Consider the following 13,685-nt stretch of genomic DNA (forward strand, 5'->3'; position numbering starts at 1 on the left):
CCATTCTCCTGGCCATCAGACCTTACTTTATTCTTTGTTAATTAGTATTGCCTAATTTTTATACTTTTCTTTTCTCTTTCTTCATCTTGTAAAGCACTTTGAGCTCCCTCATTTGTATGAAAACGTGCTATAGAAATAAATGTTGTTGTTGCTATTATCCCCTAGCGTTGGGAGTGAGGATAGTTGGACAACGTGGACATTATATATATTTTTTTATTTTTGGTAATATTTCTTTTTTGGAAATCCTTCGGTTTTTCTGAAAGGCCTGAAAAGGTGAAGAAGGCAAATAATCTGTGTTATCGTTGTCTTTGCTTGTGATTTTCATTTTTTTTATCATTTTTAAGAGAGCCTAGAAAAAGGATTTAATAGACTTATAGGATGATTTTCAGTAAACCTCAACTCTGGTTATTTTTGACATTGCTATTTTAAAAAAGATCTGTCAATTCTTTCACTATTTACCATTTTTGTATGTGTCACTGTCTCTCTTTCCCCCTGGTTTATTCTTAGTCTACAAGATGCCCCAGAGTAAGATCAGTACAAGGGAGATGGTTTACATGGGGCATCAGATCAAGGTGATTTTTATCAAAAAAACATTTAAAATACTACTACTAATAAAATATAGTCCAATTTATTTTTGTATAGCCCAAAATCACACAAGGAGTGCCACAATGAGCTTTGACATGCCCTGCCTATTTACAATCACCCAGCATTGACGAGCCAACAGATGACCAGCTAAACTGGGATTTCAAACTCCAACCAATTTCACTCCAACTAATCTCTTAATGAGAGGCCGATTCTTGCTGTTAATTAAACTTGTTATTTAATTCCATGGCCTGTTGCTGCTCTCATTCTGCCACAGCAGACATTCCCAAAACTGTTGGATTTTCTGTTTTTTCTAAGATCACCATCAAGATGTTTTGGTGACCTCAGAGATCAGATATTGTGTGATGGGCACAGGTGAGCTGGTCATGCGGCTGCTTGTTTTGTGTTTCATTATTGTTTGGCTGCTAATTAAGGAAAAAGAGACAACTAAGGGGTCTGTGTCAAGTTAATTATAATTAAGGCAAAAGAAGTTAATTAGCAGCAAAAACAGGTCACTAATGAAGAAGATGGTTAGAATGAAAACATGCAGCCACTGCGGCCCTACAGGGACAGAGTTTGACACTCATGCTGTAAGAAGACAAGAAATAACTCCCAAAAATAATAATAATAATAATAATAATGATTCTTTAATACTATTACTACTGGCTCAGCCATAGTGGCCTTTTTTGTGCAAAGAACACAAAAAAGGTTTATTTTTACAAAAGAAGATGCTTGTCATCACTGTTTTTTAAAAAGATCTGTCATTTCTTTCACCATTTTTGTATGTGTCACTGTCTCTCTTTCTCCCTGGTTTATTCTTGGTCTACAAGATGCCTCAAAGTAAGATCAGTACAAGGAGAATGGTTTGCATGGGGCATCAGATCAAGGTGATTTTTATTAAAACATTTAAAATAATAATACTAAAACAATACAATACAATTTATTTTTATATAGCCCAAAATCACACAAGGAGTGCTGCACTGGGCTTTGATAGGCCTTGTCTTTTTACAGCCCCCCAGCCTTGAATCTCTAAGAAGATAAGAAATAACTCTCCAAAAAATATTATTATTATTATTATTATGAAGAAGAAGAAGAATGGTTCTTTAATACTACTACTAATGGCTCAGCCATGGTGAATTTTTTTTGTGCAAAGAACACAATAAAAGGTTCATTTTTACAAAAATTGAGGCTAAATAAATAAATGTGTCCAAAGACAAAACAAAAATAAAATATAGACACCAAATAGAAGTACAAATAGGAAAAAACAAACATAGCTAGCAATTTAAACCCACTTCTCTTGGTTCCAGTATCTGCAAGTCTGTCTGCTTTCTCAGTAAGTGTCCCTTATCCTAAGGAGAGTTTCTTTAAATAGTTTTAGCCCCTCCCCTTTTTTGGAAACTACCATTTTTCTTGACTTACTTTAGAATTCATAATTTTTTAAATATCCCTCCAATTTTAAGAATATATTCTAAGTATACTCCTATAATAACATGATATCAGAAATAACCATGTCATACATAAACACACATTTATATGAAATTTTGTGGTTTGTTTCTGTCTGTCTGTCATTATTTATAACATCCTAATTTATTTCCCCAACTATACTTGCCTGTTGGAATAATCCTTTGTTTAACGCCTGCTGTGATACCTCATATAGTGGGATTTGGCAGCGACCTACACCCTGCGTGGGCATCTTGTAGTTTGAGACTGAACAGATCAGGATGAGAAACTGAGACACAAACAAAAGATTGTGTAAAACACGATGGTGCTGTTTATTGGAAAAAAAAAAATGTTCTAAGAAAAGTGAGGCAGTGTCATGCAGTCTTTAGGATGCAGTTGTTCTGCAATAGCACACAAAAAGATTAAGACAAAAAGGAAAGAATAGTGGCTGTATACAATATTAACTGTGCACTGCAAGTCCAAATAATGAAAAGAAGCACCAAAGTTCATCTTCTTCTATAGGCAATACAGTTCGAAAAAACATTTCCATTAAACAAAAATAATGCAAAAACAAAAATCTGGAAAGACAAAGTGTATTTACAAAAACTAGGGGGCTCCGTCCCCTGCTCGCTTCGCTTGCCCACCCCTGGGTTTGTTTTACCGGATATACAATTTAAAGAGATTGTTAGTTTCATGGGAATTGTTACATATGTATTATTTTCACTTTTATTTTAAAACTTTTGTAAAAACAATATTTTATTTCCGGCCCCAGGCGAGGTTACATCTCTTTCTCGCAGGACGTATAATGCTGCTCACGTTGTCAATGGCGGGTGGCTGAACGCACGCTAAGGAGATGTCGTCGGATTATCTGTTGTCTTTCTGCTGCTGGAAAGCTGCCTCTTCTGCTTGTCTCGCTGCCCGATCATTTCAAAGCCTGTGCAGCAGCTGTCTTTTTGCCACCTCGCATCTCTGTCGCTCGCGTTGTAAAGGGGTTGGGTTGGGGGGAATCGAGGGTTAGTTTGGCTGAACGCACGCTTAAGAGAAGCAGTCTGATCATCTGCTGGCTTTTTGCTGCTGGCGAGCTGTGTGTTTTGCTTGTCTCTTGTCGTTGTTTTAAGAGCTGGGAGCACATGATGCGTGCCTGCCAACAGCAATCCAACAACTGCTAGGTTAGATGTCCGTGGACTTGTTTTAAATGATGCCTCACTGCCTTATCTCGTGTGACGTTGTGAAAACAATACTTGCCCTTTATTTCCGGCCCCAGGTGTGGTTAAATCTCTTTCTCAAGACGTATAATGCTGCTTGGGTTGTTGGTGGGTTGGGCGGCTGAACACATGCTAAGGAGGTGCCGTCAGACCATCTGCTGTCTTTCTGCTGCTGTCGCGCTGCTATCAGTCTTCCATGCTGTAATCTGCCCTCCCTCAATCGGACCTAACGGTCACTTTAAACAAAAAAGGCTTCAACCTGGTTAGCACACTACAATACTTTCGAATTTTACTGCTTTTATATTCTTTACCTTTCTCTGCATGTGTATCACACCATCGTTTCTTTGAGCCTTTTGAATTCCACTGCTTTCATAATCTCTTATCTGCCTTTTTTTCTCCCCAACGCTTTTGGGTCTCTTTTCTCCACGCTGCTGTTTCTTCTTTGCTTAGTCGTTGATGTTTCATCTAGAACGTATTGCCCTCATACGTTTTATATGTGCTGAGAGCACAGGATCTGTGTGTGTTACGTGCCTTTACACGGCTGAGTGCACTTATTTGATATTGTTTGGTCTCATGGGTCTTTTAAGAGTCTTCTGAGAAGATCACGTCTCGTCACTCTGCTTTTCCTTTCCAGGATTTTTTTTTATAATAGAGGGATAATGCATGACCAAAACTATCTCTATTAAAACTAACACTGGGAGGGTCATATAAACATGTGCAGAGAAAAATACAGGACAAGCCGTGTGCTCCTTCCTAATCTTACAGATGCTCAGTACTTAGGACTCCTTTTGTTCTCCTATGGTTAAAAGACAACATGCCCTACTTTTAGTTATCTTCTTTCTTTTCTTTAACTCACTGCTGGCTGTATTGTCCTTTGTTTCTATTTATTTCTATTCATTTTATTTATGTTCATTGTATGTTTACTTGTGAAGCCCTTTACTGTATTACTGATGTTGTTTTAAATATACTTTATAAATAAATTGACATCTTGAAGTTGTTCATCATGCTGAAGTTCAGGGATCTTGTCTTTATGGACATAGTGTTGTGCACAGATTCACAGTCACACTGGAACAGAAAAGGACCTTCACAAACTGTTGGCACAAAGCTGGAATAACACAATTGTGGAAAATGTCACTGAATGCTGTAACATTAACAGTACCCTACAATGGAAACAAAGGGCTGAGCCCAAACCCTAAAAAGCTGCCCCATGCCATTATAACTCCTCCACCAAACGAGTTTACAGTAGGCACCATACAGCCCAAAAGATACCGTGCTCCTGGCATCTGCCAAACTCAGATTCATCCATCAGACTGCCAGCTAGTGAAGTGTGATTCATCACACCACAGAATATGTTTCCACTGCTCCAGAGTCCAATGGCGGCATGCTTTACACCACTCTACTTGTTAGGCTTGTGAGCATGGAAATCCATTTCACGAAGGTCCCAATATCCAGTTCTTGTGCTCAGGTTGCTTTCAGAGGCAATTTGGAACTCTGTTGTGAGCAATGTGACAGAAGATAGACAATTTTTACATGCTATGTATTTCAGCGCTCGATGACCCCACTCTAAAAGTTTGTGTGGTCTACCACTTTGTGCTTCAGCTGATGTTGCTCCTCGACGCCTCCACATCACAATACTAGCACTTATAGTTGGAAGGGGCGTATCTGGTAGAGCAGGAATTTCTCATATCAACTTGTGACAAAGGCGTCATCCTATGACAGTAGCACATTTAAGGTCACTAAGCTCTTTGGTATAATCCATTCTACTGTCAATAGAAATTGGATGGCCGAGTTCTTGATTTTATGCACTTATTAATAATAAAACTCAATCATTTGGAAGCACCTCAACATGCTTTTGGCCATAGAGTGTATATTATATACTGTATGTAACTATTGGGATAGTGCGTATACTCACTGGAACTTTAACACAATGTTTCTTAAAGCACTTGGGCATCTTCCTTTTTTTGGAGCCTGCCAATTCAAAACTGACAGGCATGAGAATCTGGACCAGCAGCATAAGGAAGAAACCAAAGCACTTACAAGGAGGGGGCATGCATCTTTTGTAGGGCACCCCCAGTTTCTCACAACTAAGTTAGAGTCATCCATGAACCTAACACACTCAAAGCTTGGCTGATAGAGGAAAACTGGATGGCTTAGAGAAAAATCCCACAGAAACTTGCAGAGAGAATAAGTGACATGGCCAAAAACAGCTTGCAAAACTACAATTTATATATCAAGTATAAATAGCAACTTTGAAATATATGATCAAGACCTGACAAGGCAAAGAAGATTTTACCTGCAATTTGGTTAATTCGCAATGAGAACTTTGCCGTAATTATACATTCTATTTCCTTCTCGGCTACTTTTATGTTTTAATTACAATTATAATTTTAACCTTTTTTTATGCTAAAGGGGATTTTTAATATCATAACCATGGCTTATTGTATCAGGATTGTACTATCATATGCTGTCTGCTACTCCATGGGTACTGTTTAACATCATTCCCTTAGTTTATTCTTTCAGAACTGTATAAGATTATATTTGAGGTTTATAGTATTTGGACTTTCTACACTGTTGCTCTTTGTTTTTGTTTAGGATGTTCTCAGTCTCTAGGCATGACAAAGGACTGGGACTTTGTGAAGTGTGCTCTAGCCTCATTTGGAGAGGCAAAATGGGGGGTCAGACAGAGAAGAAGCTATTTCTAATCTATCCGTTTTACTCCCACAGATGTAAGTGTGCAGAGGGTGCAGACCTATAAATATCTGGGAGTGCAGTTGGATGACAAATTGGACTGGACTGTCAATACTGATGCTCTATGTAAGAAAGCTCAGAGCAGACTATACTTTCTGAGAAGGTTGGCATCCTTCAACATCTGCAGTAAGATGCTGCAGATGTTCTACCAGACGGTTGTGGCGAGTGCCCTCTTCTACGCAGTGGTGTGCTGGGGTGGCAGCATAAAGATGAAAGACGCCTCACGCCTGGACAAACTTGTTAAGAAGGCAGGCTCCATTGTAGGATTAAAGTTGGACAGTTTAACATCTGTGGCAGAGCGACGGGCATTAAGCAAACTCCTGTCAATCATGAATAATCCACTGCATCCACTGAACAGTGTCATCTCCAGACAGAGGAGTAGCTTCAGTGACAGACTTTTGTCACTGTCCTGTTCCACTGACAGACTGAGGAGATCGTTCCTCCCCCACACTATGCGACTCTTCAATTCCACCCGGGGGAGTAAATGCGAACATTAATTTTATTTTAATTCTTTTCATTTTTATTACTATTTAATTTAATATTGTTTCTTTGTATCAGTATACTGCTGCTGGATTATGTGAATTTCCCCTTGGGATTAATAAAGTATCTATCTATCTATCTAGTGCCAACACAATAATAGACTTCATAGGCATAACTCCTGAAAAAATTGGAAATTAAGATTAAAGCTATCTAATATAATAATGTACTACCTTAATTTAAGACTACATAATGTCAACAAATGTTTGGAAGCACAATCTGTATGACCAAATAGTGAATTTTATGAGCTGGAATGTCAAAGGTTTCAAACATGAATTAAAGAGGAAGTAACTATTCTCTCACCTAACAGGTCTAAGCACCAAGATAGTATTTTTACAGGATTCTCACTTATTAAGCAAGGATCAGTTTTCGTTTCAAAGACATTGGACAGGCAAAATATTCCACTTCATCTATACTAAACAGGGAGAGCACAATAAACTCAAAAGAACAACTTGCTGACTTCCACCATGTGTTTTTATACAAAGTATCATTTTAAGTGAACACTTTAAACTGCACAGTATTAGGAAATTCCAGTTGAAAACATATATCATTGCCATCACATGAGTGAAAGTAACTTCACATTGTGTGGTCCTTTCTAATAAGCATGTGCAAATATAAAGATCCTTGACCACTGTTCCAGATATTTAACTTTTATAAACATAGTCAAAATTCTCTTACCATCAAAGACAGGAAATATTTAACAGTGATTGTGCCTGTATAAAATAAAATTGTAAATTGTTGGTTTAGTTACCTTCCATTCTGATGAGGAAAGATAACAATTATTATATAGAAAACTGTAGCTGTATGTGTTTAATGGTTAGTTTCCCTTAAGCTATGCCCATTAAACTATGGCATTTCACATAAAATTGGTTATTTATGGCACATTGCTGGTGTTCAAATTTTTTGTTGAATTGACAAATGCAAGAAAGCAATAAACAATTACAGCTACTTTCAAAGCAAAGACAAAGAATTCCTCACACTGGTACTCCTCCAAAAGTCAGTAAGGGAGAAACAAGATCCAGTAAATAACGACAGTGTCTGGACAGCCATAAGAGAGGTCCACAAGTCTGGCCATCAATCACATTTTGATATACAGCAATTGAACAAGTGCAAAAGCAAAATAAGCAATGTCAACTAATTTTGAAGGAACAATAAATATAAAAAGGAGGAACTCTCTCAGTGCAATAACATTGTAGGAAAAGTGTGAAAAAAATAAAGAATAAATGAAGATAGTACAGTATATTGAGAGTTACATGATAATACCATAGGCTCAACCACTAGGCCAGAAATAAAGGTCTTTCCCTGACCAGGCTGCAACAGTCTCTCTCTGCCTTGCAGATGCCAGCAGCCATACCTTCTGCCCTTAGGGAACAGGCAATTAGCCTGAAGCTAAGTAAGTTAGGGCCTGGTCAGTCTTTAGATTAGATTAGATAAACTTTATTAATCCTATGGAGACATTCAGATGTAAATAAACTTAAGTACATCAAGGGGAAGCATTTTTTGCCAGATAGTAGTAGGCAGAAAAGACCCCCAGAGGCGCTTCTTAGCACACCATGGTGGAATGAACATGTGGTTAAAAGTGCTCCGAGAGAGCGCCTCCTGGAGGGGATGGAGGTGATTTTTTTTTTGATGGTGGTATCCAATTTTGCCATCATCCTCTTTTCCATAACAGCTCTCATCGCATCCAGGGTTCACCCCATGATGGTGCAGGCTTTTCTGATATGGTGGTTCAGGCATTGTGCTTCTTTTGAAGAGACTGCAGAGGAGAACACCACACTGGCTACAGTGGACTGGTAGAACATTTCCAGCAGCTGGCTGCACACATCAAACAAACCATCAGAGTGTTTTTAGTAAGTCCAGTCGATTCTGACCCTTCTTTGTCCAGCGCCACTGTGTTATCAGATCAGTCTAGCTTGTTGTTCATGTGAACCCCCAGGTACTTGTAGCTTGGCACCACTTCCTCCCCTGAATAGTGACTGGGCACAGAGGCTTCTTGGCAGAAGTCCACCTCCAGTTCTTTTGTCTTGCTGATATTGACCTACACATTTTTGTCCCTGCACCACATAAGAAGACCTCAACAACTTTCCTGTACTCTGACTCATCTCCATTTTTAATGCAGCCTACGATGGGTAAAGCCCTTAACCTGCAATTGCTCCGTCCTGGGTATGACGTTAATCTGCATCCAGCCCTGCATGTCGGCCCTCAAACCTGCAGGGAAAAACTCGGGGGTTGGTGGCAGAATTGGCCACCATAACAAACCTCACACTGTTCCTCTCTATCTGAATTAGTGTGGTGCTGATGTGTCACCCATTGCATGGCTGCGCTCAGGTCCTAATCTGGATCCTGAGTAGGTTTGTCGTGTGGTGGGTGCGGCAATGCGCTGTATCAGTGCATACGCCTAACCTCTCTCTCTCTATGATGGGTAAGTCATCTGAACATTTCTGTAGGAGGCAAGTGCTGAAAGTCCATTGTGTAGAGGAATAAACAGGAAGGGAGAAAGGACAGTGCCCTGAGGTGCTCCAGTATTACACACCACCATTTCTGACACAAAGTCTGTCAGCCTCACAGACTGTTGTCTGTTGTTTAGATAGTCCATGAATGAAGAAAATCATGTAGGAAAAACTTGGGTTACTACTGGAAGAGGTTTTGGTGAAGTGAGCAGGAGACTCCTACTTTGTTGTCTGTGTGTGGATGTCAATGCCCCAGTGCAGTGACAGGGACACTGTGTTGTTAAAATGGCTCCATCCTTTGGATGAGACATAAAACCAAGATCCTGACTCTCCGTGGTCATTCATGATCCATGGCCACCCTTTGTAAAGAGTAGTGTTTATCCAAATGTCCAGGCTAAATTGCTCTCCATGGCCTAGTCATTCTGGCCCCTTAATCATCCACTGTATCTAACTGGCTATCTCTCTCACCCCTCAACCACCTAATAACTAATGTGTGGTGAAGATACAGGTTCAAAATGCCTGCTGCTGAATTATTCAAGTGGATGCTGCACATTGGTTGTGGCTGAAGTGGCTCCCCACTCTTTATGTAAAGATCATTGAGTAGTAAGAAAGTGCTATATACAGTACATGTAAAGAATTATTATTATCGCTCATTCTATACAATGACATATATCGTATCTGACAGAGTATGCAGCACAACTTGTGATCCAGACTTTGGTTCTTTAACATCTGGAATACTGTAACTCAGTGCTGGCAGGAATACTGGAATGCTGGTGCAGATGGTTCAAAATGCAGTGACACGTCTGGTGTTCAACCATATAAGGTGGACATGTGTCACTCCTCTTTTCAGATCACTCCAATGGCTTCCTATAACAGCACATATTAAATTCAAGTCCTTGAGGCTTGCCTACAGAGTAGTCAATGGGTCAGCGCCTATGTGTACGGAGGTACCTGTGAGGTCCTGTTCTCCTTCTTGACCACTCATGCTTGCTGATGAATGATGTCTGGTGATGCCGCCTCTGTGTGGCATCACATTTCAGTCCAGAGTAGCTCCTGGTTGTAAGAACTAACATTTTTTATGCATAGGATGTAGCTTAATGTGCTTTACAGGACATCAAAGAATTGATTGCAAGATAAGAAAAAGAAATTAAAATTAGACAATGTATGTATATATATATATATATATATATATATATATATATATATATATATATACACTCACCTAAAGGATTATTAGGAACACCTGTTCAATTTCTCATTAATGCAATTATCTAATCAACCAATCACATGGCAGTTGCTTCAATGCATTTAGGGCTGTGGTCCTGGTCAAGACAATCTCCTGAACTCCAAACTGAATGTCAGAATGGGAAAGAAAGGTGATTTAAGCAATTTGGAGCGTGGCATGGTTGTTGGTGCCAGACGGGCCGGTCTGAGTATTTCACAATCTGCTCAGTTACTGGGATTTTCACGCACAACCATTTCTAGGGTTTACAAAGAATGGTGTGAAAAGGAAAAACATCCAGTATGCGGCAGTCCTGTGGGCGAAAATGCCTTGTTGATGCTAGAGGTCAGAGGAGAATGGGCCGACTGATTCAAGCTGATAGAAGAGCAACTTTGACTGAAATAACCACTCGTTACAACCGAGGTATGCAGCAAAGCATTTGTGAAGCCACAACACGCACAACCTTGAGGCAGATGGGTTACAACAGCAGAAGACCCCACTGGGTACCACTCATCTCCACTACAAATAGGAAAAAGAGGCTACAATTTGCACAAGCTCACCAAAATTGGACAGTTGAAGACTGGAAAATTGTTGCCTGGTCTGATGAGTCTCGATTTCTGTTGAGACATTCAAATGGTAGAGTCAGAATTTGGCGTAAACAGAATGAGAACATGGATCCATCATGCCTTGTTACCACTGTGCAGGCTGGTGGTGGTAGTGTAATGGTGTGGGGGATGTTTTCTCGGAACACTTTAGGCCCCTTAGTGCCAATTGGGCATCGTTTAAATGCCACGGGCTACCTGAGCATTGTTTCTGACCATGTCCATCCCTTCATGACCACCATGTACCCATCCTCTGATGGCTACTTCCAGCAGGATAATGCACCATGTCACAAAGCTTGAATCATTTCAAATTGGTTTCTTGAACATGACAATGAGTTCACTGTACTAAAATGGCCCCACAGTCACCAGATCTCAACCCAATAGAGCATCTTTGAGATGTGGTGGAACGGAGCTTCGTGCCCTGGATGTGCATCCCACAAATCTCCATCAACTGCAAGATGCTATCCTATCAATATGGGCCAACATTTCTAAAGAATGCTTTCAGCACCTTGTTGAATCAATGCCACGTAGAATTAAGGCAGTTCTGAAGGCGAAAGGGGGTCAAACACCGTATTAGTATGGTGTTCCTAATAATCCTTTAGGTGAGTATATATCTATCTATCTATCTATATATATATATATATATATATATATATATAGTACAGGCCAAAAGTTTGGACACACCTCCTCATTCAATGTGTTTTCTTTATTTTCATGACCATTTACATTGGTAGATTCTCACTGAAGGCATCAAAACTATGAATGAAAACATGTGGAGTTATGTACTTAACAAAAAAAGGTGAAATAACTGAAAACATGTTTTATATTCTAGTTTCTTCAAAATAGCCACTCTTTGCTCTGATTACTGCTTTGCACACTCTTGGCATTCTCTCGATGAGCTTCAACAGGTAGTCACCTGAAATGGTTTTATTATGGTCATGAAAATAAAGAAAACATTGAATGAGGAGGTGTGTCCAAACTTTTGGCCTGTACTGTATATTATATATATATATATATATATAGTATTTTCTGTAGATGAGACTGATGATAAGGTCAGATGGCTGGAGAAGACTACCCTATTCATTTGAAATTCTGACTCCCTCAATGTGTTTGAAGACTCTTGTTTGGTGAATTTCTGTCTAACTGATGTTAGCTGTTAGGTTTCTGTAATTTAGGAATTGTAATTCCCTTGTATTTTGTTCTACGCTCTTCTCTTGTGATGATGAGTTTTGTAACGTTATCCCGTAAGGCCGGGGTTATACTTCACATGATGCAACGCATGCTGCAGCGGACGCTCCTGCTACGCAAGCGTTGTAATGTTCATACTTGCGCGTGTACTTTACGTAAATCTGGAGGAATCCACCAGGTGGCAGTGCAAGATATTATCACGGTGAGAACAGGCTTGGCTTCACGCTGTTGTGAACTGCCTGGAACAGCCATTAAATTCCGATGACACCTTATCGCAATATCTATGAAAAGGATTTTTAATGATTAAATCAATCAATCCAGGGATGTGTTCATTCCAGCTAGCATTGGGCACGAGGCAGAAACAATCCCTAGATGGGGCATCAGCTCAATGCAAGGTGAATACAAGCACTCACATACACTGGCGTCATTTTGGTGTCTGTATATCTATGGAAGGAAACTGGAGCCCACTGTGGAAACCCAGCAGGAAAACATGTAAACTCCAGGCAGAGAATACCAGTGACATGACTCCATACGAGACAGCAGCACTACCGCTCAGCCACCGTGTCACCCCCATGTGTGTAATTATTAACAGTGTTCATTATTTAACAGATTTTACAATTTATCTGTAAAATGTAACATACATACTTTAATGCATTTCATCATGAAAGTGATATCAAGTATAAATCTTAGGATTCTAAAAGTGCAGAGAGTTGGAATATCATACATATAATGGGTTCTGTGTGGCGATCTATTGCTGTTTACCGCTGCTGTCAGGTCTGGAGGAAGCCACAAAAAAAAAAAGACGGCACATAAGACGGTATGTGAGACTTTTAAAATGTATCGTGTCATTACGATCAGGAATATGCGACGCTTGAATATAAAAGCACCACCAATGCATTTGTTTGTCGGCATTTCGCTTCACTACATTGAACCACTCGTCAAACACCAAAGCAGGCACATCAATCTCGTAGGATCCGCAAAGCGGCTTTCTGTCACATGTAGATAGTAAACAGAGACTCTGACGTCACACTCCAACTTTTAGTACACAGCTCCCCCCGACTTTTTGCTGGTACTGAAGCTCGCACACGCGTCAAATGAACACTGGGAAAGCATGGCAGCCAAGATGTGTGCGCGTTTATTAGCATGAAGTATAAACGAGCCCTAACACTTGTTCTTAAAAAGTCTTCAAAACTGATGTTTTCTTGAATAAGTTGACCTCTTTTGTAAGATGCTTTGAGTAAAACTATCTCCTAAGCAAATAAATGTAATGTATATGTAAAAGACTAGAGTATCATAAATGAGACCACCCTTCCACAGTGCTGGTCTCTGTCCTTCATGCTTCCCAGCAGCCCTACAGTGGACACTTCTCTTAATATAGGGGGTGGATGACCTGGTAATCCAGGATGCTGACATTTTAATATCTCAAAGCTATAAAAAATTTTAAAAAATTAGCGGAAAGACAGTTAGGGACTCTAAAGCATGAGACTAGTGTTGCCAGCTGTGGTACCCAAGTAAACATTCTCAACTGCTGAAGGAAGATAAAGGTAGAGAAAGTTCTAGGATGAGATGTGCAGGGGGTAAGTAAGGAGGATGGAGGAAAGATTGTTGGAAACAAAGGACCAGAAGGAGCAGAGAGAAGAACAAAACCTGACAAAACAATGATGGAGATATGGGTCAGGTCTTAGCCTCTTGGCATAACATGCATGTGTCG

The sequence above is a fragment of the Polypterus senegalus genome, chromosome 1, assembly GCF_016835505.1.
Source record: "Polypterus senegalus isolate Bchr_013 chromosome 1, ASM1683550v1, whole genome shotgun sequence".
Taxonomy (NCBI): Eukaryota; Metazoa; Chordata; class Cladistia; order Polypteriformes; family Polypteridae; genus Polypterus; species Polypterus senegalus.